Here is a 13,473-nt window from a genome sequence, read left to right on the forward strand (position 1 = left end):
TTTATAAAAAGTTTAGCAGTGATTATTGGACTTACACAAGACTGTAAATTATGTTCATAATAGAAGCTATGCCCTTCTTGCCAGCTACCGGTGTAAAAAAAAAGACGGCCTCAAGAGATGAACAATATTTTCATGAACCTCTTCCACCTCCTCTCCCCCCGAATCACTATTTTGTCACCCCCCCCCCCCTCCTGAACCTAAGACGTGGCGTGACAAAAGAACAATTATGTTGGCGTATCGCTCACCTGTCAACCATTAATAAGTCACTGGTTGATGATAGGTGAACACGTGTGTTATTTGTCCCGAGGAAGGTGAGGGGGGGGGGGGCGGGATCTAAGGTTAGCCTGGTTATTGGTGAAAGTAGCCCTGCGTTTGTAGGTACACACATAGCACATGTGTGTTGTGAAACATGTTTGTGGGTACACACATAGCACATGTGTGTTGTAAAACATGTTTGTGGGTACACACATAGCACATGTGTGTTGTAAAACATGTTTGTGGGTACACACATAGCACATGTGTGTTGTAAAACATGTTTGTGGGTACACACATAACACACCCTGTCTGTCTTCTAAAACATGTTTATTCGTACAACCAACACTCCTGCGTGTTGTTAAATGTTTTGTGAAAACCCATTAATACATCTCTGTAAAACACTTTAATACTTTGACTACCAAAAAAAAACAAACAAACCAGGAATGGGTTTCTGTGTTATTCTCTGACATCCATACATTTGAGTAGTAAAAGACTGTTGCAGTGTAAGGGGGGGGGTCCGGTTTATCATACATGACAACGTTAAGTAGAGCAATATAGATCTAATGTTAAGTCCTACTGTTGAACATGCAAGTATTGGTTAAAATATTCTTACATAATCCTCTTGGGGGATTTATTCGAGACTAAGCCATTTAAAGAAATATTTAAGGTGCTAAGAGAGGCGTAGCGGCGCGGGGGGGGGGGGGGTACATATGTCCCCGGGCGCCGCCCTTAGGGGCGCCAAAATAAGCTTATTTAGCTGCTATTTGGAATTATAAATATAAAAAATATATGGTTGGGGCGCCAAATTGAAAGTTTGTCCCCGGGCGCCGGGAGGGGTCGCTACGCCTCTGAGTGCTAATGTTTTAAAAAAACAACAAGGTATCCCTAAATTAAATTATGGGACGGCGTGGTCTAAGCGGTAGAGCTCAAGGCAATTAGCCCGAAAGACTCGAGTTTGAATCCGGGTTCAAGGCAGCAGAACCTCCTTTAGTAATAATGTTAGGAAAAGTGCTGATCACACACTTCCCTTCAGAAACATGAACTGTACTTCATCATAGGATTCTTTTTAAAAATCAAATTATAATCCAATAGTAATAGTATTAGTAGATAATCTACAAATAAACTGAAGTAACAACGTACATTCAGGAGACCTACAAAACGTAAAATTTGTGATCTTCCATTACAACAACAGGCCACACTAACAACAGCTCGAGCAGGCCCCCACTGCGATTATCCGCTGCGCAGCTAAAACTTGACTAAAACCGTTTTCCTGTTAACCGACAGTCTCAGTTTTCCGACTACACGCGTCAGCGTTGCGGTTATTTTTAGTCTGACGCATGCGCGACTGCTACAGCCCGAAGCCTCGTGCTAGGGCCTAGGCAAACAACGATAGCCTTTCTTTAGCTATAAAGTTTACGCTTTACATAGCCTCTCAAATATTATCCGTCTTAACGAAAAGTAGAAGTGTAGCTAGTTTAGACAGTATAAAAAAAATGAGTGAGAAACGGAAGCGAGTTGTTTTAGATTTTTCTCAAAAACTCGATGTCATCCGAAGACTCCAGAGTGGAGAAAATGTAATGAATATCGCAGCGTCTTACGGCATAGGAAGATCAACGGTCGCTGACATCAGGCGGGATGCGGTTAAAATTGCGAACCACGTTTTGGAGATGGAAAAAAACGATTGCGTCTTTAAGTACTGTAAAAACAAATCGATGGTAGTTTCAAAGTATAAACAAGTTAACAACCGGGTGTTCAAATGGTGTTTGCAGCAGCGCGATAATGGAGTACCCCTCACAGGGCCGGCTATTGCCCAGGCTGCCATAGCGATTAATAAAGAAATGGGGGGAAATCCTGAGTTCAAGGCCAGCGTCGGCTGGCTGGATAAGTTTAAGACTAGGTACGGTATCAAGCTCAATCATTTGAAAGTGGAGATCACCAGCGACACAGATACAGGTGAGTACTCACTGTGACCTTGAGTAATGCGTGTGATTATTTAATTTATTTTAGCTTTTTGAAAACAAAAGAGCTCCACTGAGGTCAGAGGCGTAGCGACCCTTCCCGACAAACTTTCGATTTGCACCCCCCCCCCCCCCTCAAGATTTTGATTTGCACCCCCCCTCAAGCTTTCAATTTAATTTTTCCGGGGACATATGTGCCCCCCCTCGCTTCTCCTTTGACTGAGGTACGTAAGTACTTACTGTGACCTTAAGTAATGTGTGTGCATATTTAAGCTTTTTTTGAAAACTAAAGAGCTCCACTGAGGTAAGTAAGTACTTATTGTGACCCTAAGTAATACGTGTGATTATTTAAGCTTTTTTTGAAAAAAAAAAAGACAGCTCCACCGAGGTAAGTACTTACTTTGGCCCAAAGATACGTCTGTGGTTATTTAACTTGTTCTGATCAATTTAAAGAAAATCGCTCCAGTGACGCACTTAAGTACTGACAGAGATTATTACGCGATTTTTTAAAGTCTTTTTATGTTATGAGTTGTCAAATTATATCGACAACTAGACTAGGTGCTGATGAGTTTGATTTTTTTTTTTTAACAAAGAGAATGGTGTACCAATTTTCTTGTCGGTTTTGTCATTATAGAAATGTCATGTGCCCAAAGGTGACATCATTTTGCGTGTCATGGTATTGATGGCCCCTCTTTTCCATTCCCCCCCCCCCTTTCCCCCATTGCCACACATCGTATTGCTTCCTCGCTACCCCCTCTCCCAAGCCTCAGTTATTCGAGATCAATAAAATCATTGATGATGTAGGCTACATCTGACGTCATAGGGAATGTTGTTCCACACTTGTTGGAATTTGATGACCTCACTGGACTTGTTATCACACATGTGTTGGAAATTTTTTTTGTTTTAGCTTCGGCTTGGTGTACACTGCATATCTTCATTTTACAGTTATCATTGAAGCTTGGCGTAGCACAAACAAAAGACAAGCTCAGATTAATTTAAAAAGTTAATTTAAAAAAAAAAGGAGAATGTTCCTTATATTGCATCTGTTTAGCGGTTTGGTTCTTGCAGTTGTGTGTGAGTAGTGACTAGAGTAGTGCTTGCTTCTCCCAGTCAATGTCACCACTTATGTCACCAGTGATGCTCCCCTTTAGTGTCACCACTCGTTCTTGCTGCTCACAAGCATCACCAGTCATGCTTGCTCCTCACCGCTAATGTCACCTGTAATACTAATGCTCACCTTATAGTTTCACCTATCGTGCTTGCTACCCACCACGAATGTCATTGTCACCAGTTAAGCTTGCTGATGACCAAGAGTGTCACCAGTTATGGTTGCTGCTCACCACTTGAATCACTAGTCACGCTCACTACTAGTCTCACCAGTCGTGCTTGTTGATCGCCACGAGTGTCACTTGGTCATGTTCACCACCTGTGTCACCAGTCGTGCTTGCTGCTCACCACTTCTATCGCCAGTCTTGCTCACCACTAGTGGCACCAGTTGTGTACTGAAAACCCCCAACTGCAGCTAACTCAATGTTTAAAGACAGACAGATGGTGTATTGCGTCATGGGAGGCGTTGTTGAAGGTGGGATTGTGTAATAGTTATCCGGTGGAATCCTTAAGCTACATAATAAAAAAAAATTAGGATTTTTGTTTTTGCTGTGTTTAATAACACTTGATGCTTAAATAAACTTTCAACTACACGTGCTTATTTAAAGAAAAAAAACACTATAATTATCTACGCCCGCCTTCTGCTATCCCTATAGCTTACTGAGTATCATCAAGTGAATCATCCCTCTGATAATGGATAGGCCTAATGTCATGGCTAATTTTTGTTAGGGTTTGTACTGCAGACTTGTCTGCTGTACTGATGCATAGGCTAAAAGCAAATATCCTTTTTTATTTACGATCTCTGGTTATTATGATCAAACGCTTTGTTTATTGTTAAAGAATCATATTCGAAATTACCTAAGCAGTGTTCCTGAATTTTCGGTTACATAGAATGGAACGTATTTCGATCTACTCCGAACAATGTTAATGTTATCACTAGCGGTAACGACCCAAGGACAGTCTAGTCGCGCGTCTACACTGTTTTGGTGCTGAGTGGTCTCCCGTCGATGTTGTGCTGTGACCTCATTTCGCGCGATTACACAGTCCGCGTCACCGTTCTGTGCTCTTCCCTTGTGTCGATCGTGTGGATATAGCTCGATTAGGCATAGGCTAGCCTACAGTTATTGTGTGAGTTTTTTTTTTCTACTAATAATTATAGTTAACCTAGACCCACCTTACCTAAAAATGGTGATTCCTTCAAATAGAAAAAGAATGGATTTAAGTATAAAGGAAAAAACGGCGCGTATGACATGTTAAATTTAAAGGATCTTCCCGAACGGCAAGCGGCTGTGAGATGAATTTGCAGGCAGCATGAGATTATTAAAAAGCCGTCAATAGTTAAACATTTGTGAAATTTACGCAACAAAAAAGCGAAAAAGAGACGGATAATGTTAAACAGTTGATGACGCATTTTGTAGCCTATCTGTTGCATTATTAGTAGGCCTATACTGAAGCAATTTCGTCAAATATGCCAAATTATCGTAACGCTTATTACGCTTTGATTGAAAAGGCGAATGAATTAGCTGAAAAAATTGAACAAATTTTAAACTGACGGCAAGATAGTTGACAAGATGGAAGGTCAAGGAATTCCATCAAGATTCAAGAGTAAAAAGCGCAAATATTGCACTGATTCTTCCTCAAAAACTGAAAATGTCCAGACTGCTTGGTTTTAGATCCAGACTATATTGCCAGTAGATTTATAGACAAGGCGGCACTGGGCGGTTGCGCGGCATTAAGTCATAGTATGTTATCTGACAGTTAGCCATTTTAAAGGAACGATTATTGCACTTTTTAACGTGAAACACAATAGTGGTCGTCTATAAAATGTTGACAATCTGCAGTTTTGAGTTTTAGACGAAATTTACCCCCCTCCTCCTCCAATCTCCCCATACACTTTAATATAGATCTACATGTCGCAACCCCCCACCTCTTTAAAACTATGTATTACTATTAATGCTTATGAAAATGTGCATGTTGGTAACCATTTTTATTTTCAAATGTACAAAACGTCGCACCGTTCCCCCCTTTCCCATACTAAGCCCCTGGTCACTATAGTTCCCCTCCCCATCTACGCGCATGACGTCATCTGTGGAAAAGTTCCCCCCCCCCCTCAAAGTTTCACATCCCGTTTTTGATTTCGCAACACACCAAAAATACTAGATTCTATGACTATCTCGCGAATAGTATGCTAATGTCATCGTCATGTATTGACGGACTAACTTACAGGAAGGGAGAGACGGAAGTGTAGCTGGTTATATTTATAGAGTCGACATCCGAAACTAACCTTGAGATAAAAAAATTAACATCTTTGTAACAAGTAAAGTGAGTTGCTACAAATGATGGTGTGAGGGGGAGGGGGGGGGGGGGGTAATTAATGGGGAAAAAAATTCAATCGATTAAGATGTGTCACGGCTCTACTCTATTTCTATCTTCATTTGGCCCTCTTGTTTGACTAAACCGTTCACTTATACAAATCATGGTATTTGTTGTTTTTTTTAAAATTGAAATCACAAGATTGTGTTTGGCCTATTCGACAGATATGACTTTTGACTCGCGAAAATTTACACAAGACATGGTTATGACAAGACACCCCACATTCGCCCGAAGACTTTTTTCGACCTTAATTAAATGCGGCCGTTTGTTACCCTTTGAAATGTCACCATTACTCCAATCGAAGAATCTCTGTTCAACTACCATAGTTCGTGGTCAATTTTCATCCACCAATTGTGTGTATGTATATATATATATATATATATATATATATATATATATATATATATATATATATATATATATATATATATATATATATATATATATATATATATGCCATGCTTAATGTTTTACTACCATAATGATTGGATTTCATTACCATTATCGTATATGTTGTAATTATCATATTGCTTTACAATAAGTTAATTTATATATTATAAATATGATTATCGGTTTTATCACGTACAATCACAAGCTTACAAAGAACTCTGTCTATTCTATACATCTACTTTGGGGATCTGTTCATTGGCCTCGTCCCTTCAATACCCCAAGGTAATTAACCCCCCCCCCTTCCCGGAAATTACCCCTAGGTCATCAACCGCCACTGTTATTACCCCCCTCCCTTCCCACTTTTCCCCGGGTCGATTATTTCCCCTACACCGTCAATTACCCCCCCCCCCCCTCCCCCAATCCCCCCAGCCCTTGAACGCGTCGTAGTTTTCTCGATGCCTTAATGTGTGGCCGTAAGCGGCGCATGTGCTGAAGCTCGTGGACGCCTAAATGTGTGGTTGCTTTTTCTCTCTGGCTAGGGGTGTGCTGTCAGTATGTGCTTCTAAGCTCGGCTCTCCTTCACGTCCGTGGCTGGTCAAAAACAAATTACAGCGACGACCCGTGTTCATTGGTGATGTGTTTCTGATATAGTTTAAGCTGTGTGTTCACACAAGCCTCACATAGGCATATGATAAAGCATAGATTCGCTTCTCTCTTCGTTTCAAAACATCAAGAAAAAAAAACAATAATTAAAACTAATTACCATGGAATTCGCCGAGCAAATCCCCAGTAATCGTGGCAAGCGGAAGATTATGCATAATGGATACGTGTACGTCAAGCAGAAAGATCTAGCGTCTGGCGTCACCGGGTACGAGTGTGAAAAGCGACGAGGCAACATCAATGGCGTATCGGCGTGTAAAGCCAAGATCAAGGTCAAGGACGGCGCTGTCATCGGATTCCTGCACGAGCACACCCATCCGCCGGACACGGTGCGGTGCGAGGTCCTGCAGGTCAGGCAAAACATTGCCAGGAGAGCGGTAGAAACGAACGAGACGCCGCAGCAGATACTCGACCGGGAACTGCGGAACCTGAGTGAGAGGGCGGCGCTGCAGATGATTCCGGTGCAGCATCTTCGGCGTCAGATTCGAAGGAAGCGTCAGACTTCCTTCACTAAGCAGGTTTCTCCAACAGGCAGATCTACGTTCGATAGCACAGATCAAGCTGCCTACTCTCAGTACAGTTTTACCACAGGTAGATCGACCTTTGACCTACCAGAACATGCAGCATACGCTCATCAGAGTTTTACCACAGGCAGATCAACCTTCGACCCGGCAGAACACGCCGCCTACACCCATCAGAGTTTTCCTGAACAAAGTACCTATGGTCTTCAGGCATTTCTTGCAGGAAGATCACACGTTGAGCCGCAAGACCAAGCTACCTATGCTCAGCAGACTTTTCCGACAAGCCGATCACATTTTGGCCTGCATGAGCAAACTACGTACACCCAGCGGGATTTTTCTGCAGATAGATCAAATTTTCAGCTTCAAGAACAAGCTACCTATCCTCAGCAGACTTTTCTTGGAGATAGATCAAAGTATGAGTTAAAAGAACAAGCTGCGTATTCTCAGCAAACTTTTCCTGCAGCGACATCAAAGATTGAGCTACAAGAACAAGCTACCTGCACACAGCAGGCTTTACCTGCAGGTAGATCAACCTTTGAAATGCCAGGGGATTGCGTTGACCAAAAACCATATAGTGGTAAGAGTTTTTACTGTTTGATTAGCATCATCTTTTACTTTTTGTGCCCAAGACACAAATGTTGATGTTGGGTGGATTTACCTGTTAGAAGTTGGATGGATTTACCTGTAAGATATTGAGATGATTAGCCTATAAGGCTTTGATTGAATGGATTTACCTGTTAGATATTGAGATGATTTGCCTGTTATGCTGCGTGGATTTACTTGCCTTTATGACTCATATACGGAGAAAACATCGTGTCGAATGTGACTTGTGTGTTCAAACACTTTGGTGTGCACATCTAGACGTATAGCATGATCAATGCCCAGAATTAACGTTGAAAAATTCAAGCTGTTGTTATGCCTGGCTAACTAACTGCTGTAGTTCTTTGACTAACCTCCAAGACACCTATATTTTTACGCAATGTCTTACCTAACAACGTAATTAATCTAAAACACCAATATTGCCGTAATGAAATCGTTAACGAAAATGACTTTACTAATAGATAGCTGCTTGTGCAAGAAGGCACATAAAATAAAAAAAAGTTTAATTAAAATGTCTATGGTTTATTGCATTTTTAAACAGTACTTGTAAAGATGACGGCAGATCGTATTGAAGCTGTCTTTGCAAGTATCCCAACCACCATAGCTACATAACCCTGACCCTAACAGCTGTGTCTTCAGAAAAAAAAAAAAACCTCTTGACTAACATATTGTACTATCAAACATGTTGTTTAGGTGTAAATAAATCGAGATCTGCAGCAGTAGTTGATCTAGGCTTTGAATACCTGAATAAGGGCCTATATATAAACTAATCAGCACTTAATGTAGACCGTAAATATTGGGATATAATTATATCAGCAGTGTTTTTAGGCCCAATCTATAGTGTATTTATCGATTTGAAAAAAAAAACAACAAATGGTAAGTAAAAAATGTATAAAATAATATGCAGTGGGTTATATTTGATTGATATATAAACGTGTTTTTTTAACGAAGTCAAAGCGAGTTATCATTACACATTTCAACTAGACTCTAGATGTAGAGAAACACAGTTGAAATTGGTTTCTTACAACAGGAGAGACTGGTGGACTATCCCCTATACCAGGGGTCTCCAAACTTTTCAGTCCGAGGGCCGCATTAAATATCAAATTTCAGTTCGGGGGCCAGTTTCTTCCAGGCATGTCTTTGATTTTTCTGGGCAAAGTTCCTCAGCCATCACCAACAAACGATTTTTCCTTGGACAAAAAGATCTCCGCGGGCCGTAGTTTGGAGACCCCTGATCTATGGCATCTGTTTAGCGGTTTGGTTCTTCTAGTTGTGTGTGAGTAGTGACTAGAGTAGTGCTTGCCTCTCCCAGTCAATGTCACCACTTATGTCACCAGTGATGCTCCCCTTTAGTGTCACCACTCGTTCTTGCTGCTCACAAGCGTCACCAGTCATGCTTGCTCCTCACCGCTAATGTCACCTGTAATACTAATGCTCACCTTATAGTTTCACCTGTCGTTCTTGCTACCCACCACGAATGTCATTGTCACCAGTTAAGCTTGCTGATGACCAAGAGTGTCACCAGTTATGGTTGCTGCTCACCACTTGAATCACGCTCACTACTAGTCTCACCAGTCGTGCTTGTTGATCGCCACGAGTGTCACTTGGTCATGTTCACCACCTGTGTCACCAGTCGTGCTTGCTGCTCACCACTTCTATCGCCAGTCTTGCTCACCACTAGTGGCACCAGTTGTGTACTGAAAACCCCCAACTGCAGCTAACTCAATGTTTAAAGACAGACAGATGGTGTATTGCGTCATGTGAGGCGTTTGTTGAAGGTGGGATTGTGTAATAGTTATCCGGTGGAATCCTTAAGCTACAAAATAAAATAAAAATTAGGATTTTTGTTTTTGCTGTGTTTAATAACACTTGATGCTTAAATAAACTTTCAACTACACGTGCTTATTTAAAGAAAAAAAACACTATAATTATCTACGCCCGCCTTCTGCTATCCCTATAGCTTACTGAGTATCATCAAGTGAATCATCCCTCTGATAATGGATAGGCCTAATGTCATGGCTAATTTTTGTTAGGGTCTGTACTGCAGACTTGTCTGCTGTACTGATGCATAGGTTAAAAGCAAATATCCTTTTTATTTACGATCTCTGGTTATTATGATCAAACGCTTTGTTTATTGTTAAAGAATCGTATTCGAAATTACCCAAGCAGTGTTCCTGAATTTTCGGTTACATAGAATGGAACGTATTTCGAGTCTACTCCGAACAATGTTATCACTAGCGGTAACGACCCAAGGACAGTCTAGTCGCGCGTCTACACTGTTTTGGTGCTGAGTGGTCTCCCGTCGATGTTGTGCTGTGACCTCATTTCGCGCGGTTACACAGTCCGCGTCACCGTTCTGTGCTCTTCCCTTGTGTCGATCGTGTGGATATAGCTCGATTAGGCATAGGCTAGCCTACAGTTATTGTGTGAGTTTTTTTTTTCTACTAATAATTATAGTTAACCTAGACCCACCTTACCTAACAATGGTGATTCCTTCAAACAGAAAAAGAATGGATTTAAGTATAAAGGAAAAAACGGCGCGTATGACATGTTAAATTTAAAGGATCTTCCCGAACGGCAAGCGGCTGTGAGATGAATTTGCATGAGATTATTAAAAAGCCGTCAATAGTTAAACATTTGTGAAATTTACGCAACAAAAAAGAAAAAGAGAGGGATAATGTCAAACAGTTAATGACGCATTTTGTAGCCTATCTTTTGCATTCTTGGTAGGCCTATACAGAAGCAATTTCGTCAAATATGCCAAATTATCGTAACGCTTTGATTGAAAAGGCGAATGAAATATGAATTAGCTGAAAAATTGAACAGATTTTAAACTGACGGCAAGATAATTGACAAGATGGAAGGTCAAGTATTCCATCAAGATTCAAGAGTAAAAAGCGCAAATATAAATATTGCACTGATTCTTCCTCAAAAACTGAAAATGTCCAGACTGCTTGGTTTTGAAATAGATCTAATCTAGATTAGATCAAGACATTGCCCGTAGATTTATAGACTAGACAAGGCGGCACTAGGCGGTAGCGCTGCCTTGGTCTTAGGTCATTAGGTATTACAGTGAGTACACATCTCTTCTGTATCTGACAGACATTTTAAAGGAACGATTATTGCACTTTTTTTTAACGTGAAACACAATAGTGGTCGTCTATAAAATGTTGACAATCTGCAGTTTTGAGTTTTAGACGAAATTTACTCCCCTCCTCCAATCTCCCCATACACTTTAATATAGATCTACATGTCGCAAACATCCATACACGTATACAATGAATTCACTATGTTCAACCCCCACCTCTTTAAAACTATGTAAAACTATGTATTACTATTAATGCTTATGAAAATGTGTATGTTGGTAAACATTTTTATTTTCAAATGTATGAAACGCCGCACCGTTCCCCCCTTTCCCAAACTAAGCTCCTGGTCAGTATAGTTCCCCTCTCCCTCTATGGCTCACTCTATGCGCATGACGTCATCTGCGGAAAAGTTCTCCCCTCAAGGTTTCACATCCCGTTTTTGATTTCGCAACACACCAAATATACTAGATTCTATGACTATCACGCGAATGGTATGCTAATGTCATCGTCATGTATTGAAGGACTATGTTACAGGAAGGGAGAGACGGAAGTGTAGCTGGTTATATTTATAGAGTCGACATCCGAAACTAACCTTGAGAGAAAAAAAGTAACATGTTTGTAACAAGTAAAGTGAGTTGCTACAAACGATGGTGGGAGGGGGGAGAGGAATTAATGGGGAAAAAATTTCAATCGATTAAGATGTGTCACGGCTCTACTCTACTTCCAGCTAAATTTGGCCCTCTTGATTAAAACGTTCACGTATACAAGTCATGGTATTTGTTTTTTTTTAATTGAAATCACAAGATTTTGTTTGGCCTATTCGACACATATGACTTTCTGACACAAAAGACATGCTTATGACAAGACAGCCCACATTCGCCCGAAGACTTTTTTTCGACCTTAATTAAATGCGGCCGCTTGTACCTTTTGAAATGTCACCATTTCAGAATCCCTGTTCAACTTTCACAGTTCGTGGTCGATTTTCATCCACTAATTGTGTGTGTGTATATATATATATATATATATATATATATATATATATATATATATATATATATATATATATATATATGCTTAATTATTTACTACCATAATGATTGGATTTCATTACCATTATCGTATACGTTGTAATCATAATATTGCTTTACAATAAGTTAATTTATATATTATAAATATAATTATCGGTTTTGTCACGTACAACCACAAGCTTACAAAGAACTGTGTCTATTCTATACATCTACTTTGGGGATCTGTTCATTGCCCTTGTCCCTTCAATACCCCAAGGTAATTAACCCCCCCCCCCCCCCCCCCTTTCCCGGAAATTACCCCTAGGTCATCAACCGCCACTGTTATTACCCCCCTCCCTTCCCACTTTTCCCCGGGTCGATTATTTCCCCTACACCGTCAATTACCCCCCCCCCCCCCAATCCCCCCAGCCCTTGAACGCGTCGTAGTTTTCTCGATGCCTTAATGTGTGGCCGTAAGCGGCGCATGTGCTGAAGCTCGTGGACGCCTAAATGTGTGGTTGCTTTTTCTCTCTGGCTAGGGGTGTGCTGTCAGTATGTGCTTCTAAGCTCTGCTCTCCTGCACGTCCGTGGCTGGTCAAAATCAAATTACAGAGGCGACCCGTGTTCATTGGTGATGTGTTTCTGATATAGTTTAAGCTGTGTTCACAGAAGCCTCACAGAGGCATACAAATAAAGCATAGATTCGCTTTTCTCTTCGTTTCAAAACAGAAAAAAAAAAAAAACAATAATTAAAACTAATTACCATGGAATTCGCCGAGCAAATCCCCAGTAATCGTGGCAAGCGGAAGATTATGCATAATGGATACGTGTACGTAAAGCAGAAAGATCTAGCGTCGGGCGTGACCGGGTACGAGTGTGAAAAGCGACGAGGCAACATCAATGGCGTATCGGCGTGTAAAGCCAAGATTAAGGTCAAGGACGGCGTTGTCATCGGATTCCTGCACGAGCACACCCATCCGCCGGACACGGTGCGGTGCGAGGTCCTGCAGGTCAGGCAAAACATTGCCAGGAGAGCGGTAGAAACGAACGAGACGCCGCAGCAGATACTCGACCGAGAACTGCGGAACCTGAGCGAGAGGGCGGCGCTGCAGATGATTCCGGTGCAGCATCTTCGGCGTCAGATTCGAAGGAAACGTCAGACTTCCTTCACTAAGCAGGTTTCTCCAACAGGCAGATCCGCGTTCGATAGCACAGATCAAGCTGCGTACTCTCAGTACAGTTTGGCCGCAGGTAGATCGACCTTTGACCTGCCAGAACATGCAGCATACGCTCATCAGAGTTTTACCACAGGCAGATCAACCTTCGACCCGGCAGAACACGCCGCCTACACCCACCAGAGTTTTCCTGAACAAAGTACCTATGGATTTCAGGCATTTCTCGCAGGAAGATCACACTTTGAGCCGCAAGACCAACCTACCTATGCTCAGCAGACTTTTCCGACAAGCAGATCACACTTTGGCCTGCATGAGCAAACTACGTACACCCAGCAGGCTTT

General features: G+C 41.4%; 1 protein-coding gene across 9 annotated transcripts in view; it reads left to right on the forward strand.

Annotated features, from left to right (window-relative positions):
- Nucleotides 1–13,473, forward strand: part of LOC131953856 (uncharacterized) — a 46,304-nt gene that overhangs the window by 14,041 nt on the left and 18,790 nt on the right. The window lies entirely within an intron of this gene.

Source organism: Physella acuta, unplaced genomic scaffold (assembly GCF_028476545.2).
Source record: "Physella acuta isolate Inbredline_101_S28 unplaced genomic scaffold, ASM2847654v3 ptg000959l, whole genome shotgun sequence".
NCBI classification, from domain to species: domain Eukaryota; kingdom Metazoa; phylum Mollusca; class Gastropoda; family Physidae; genus Physella; species Physella acuta.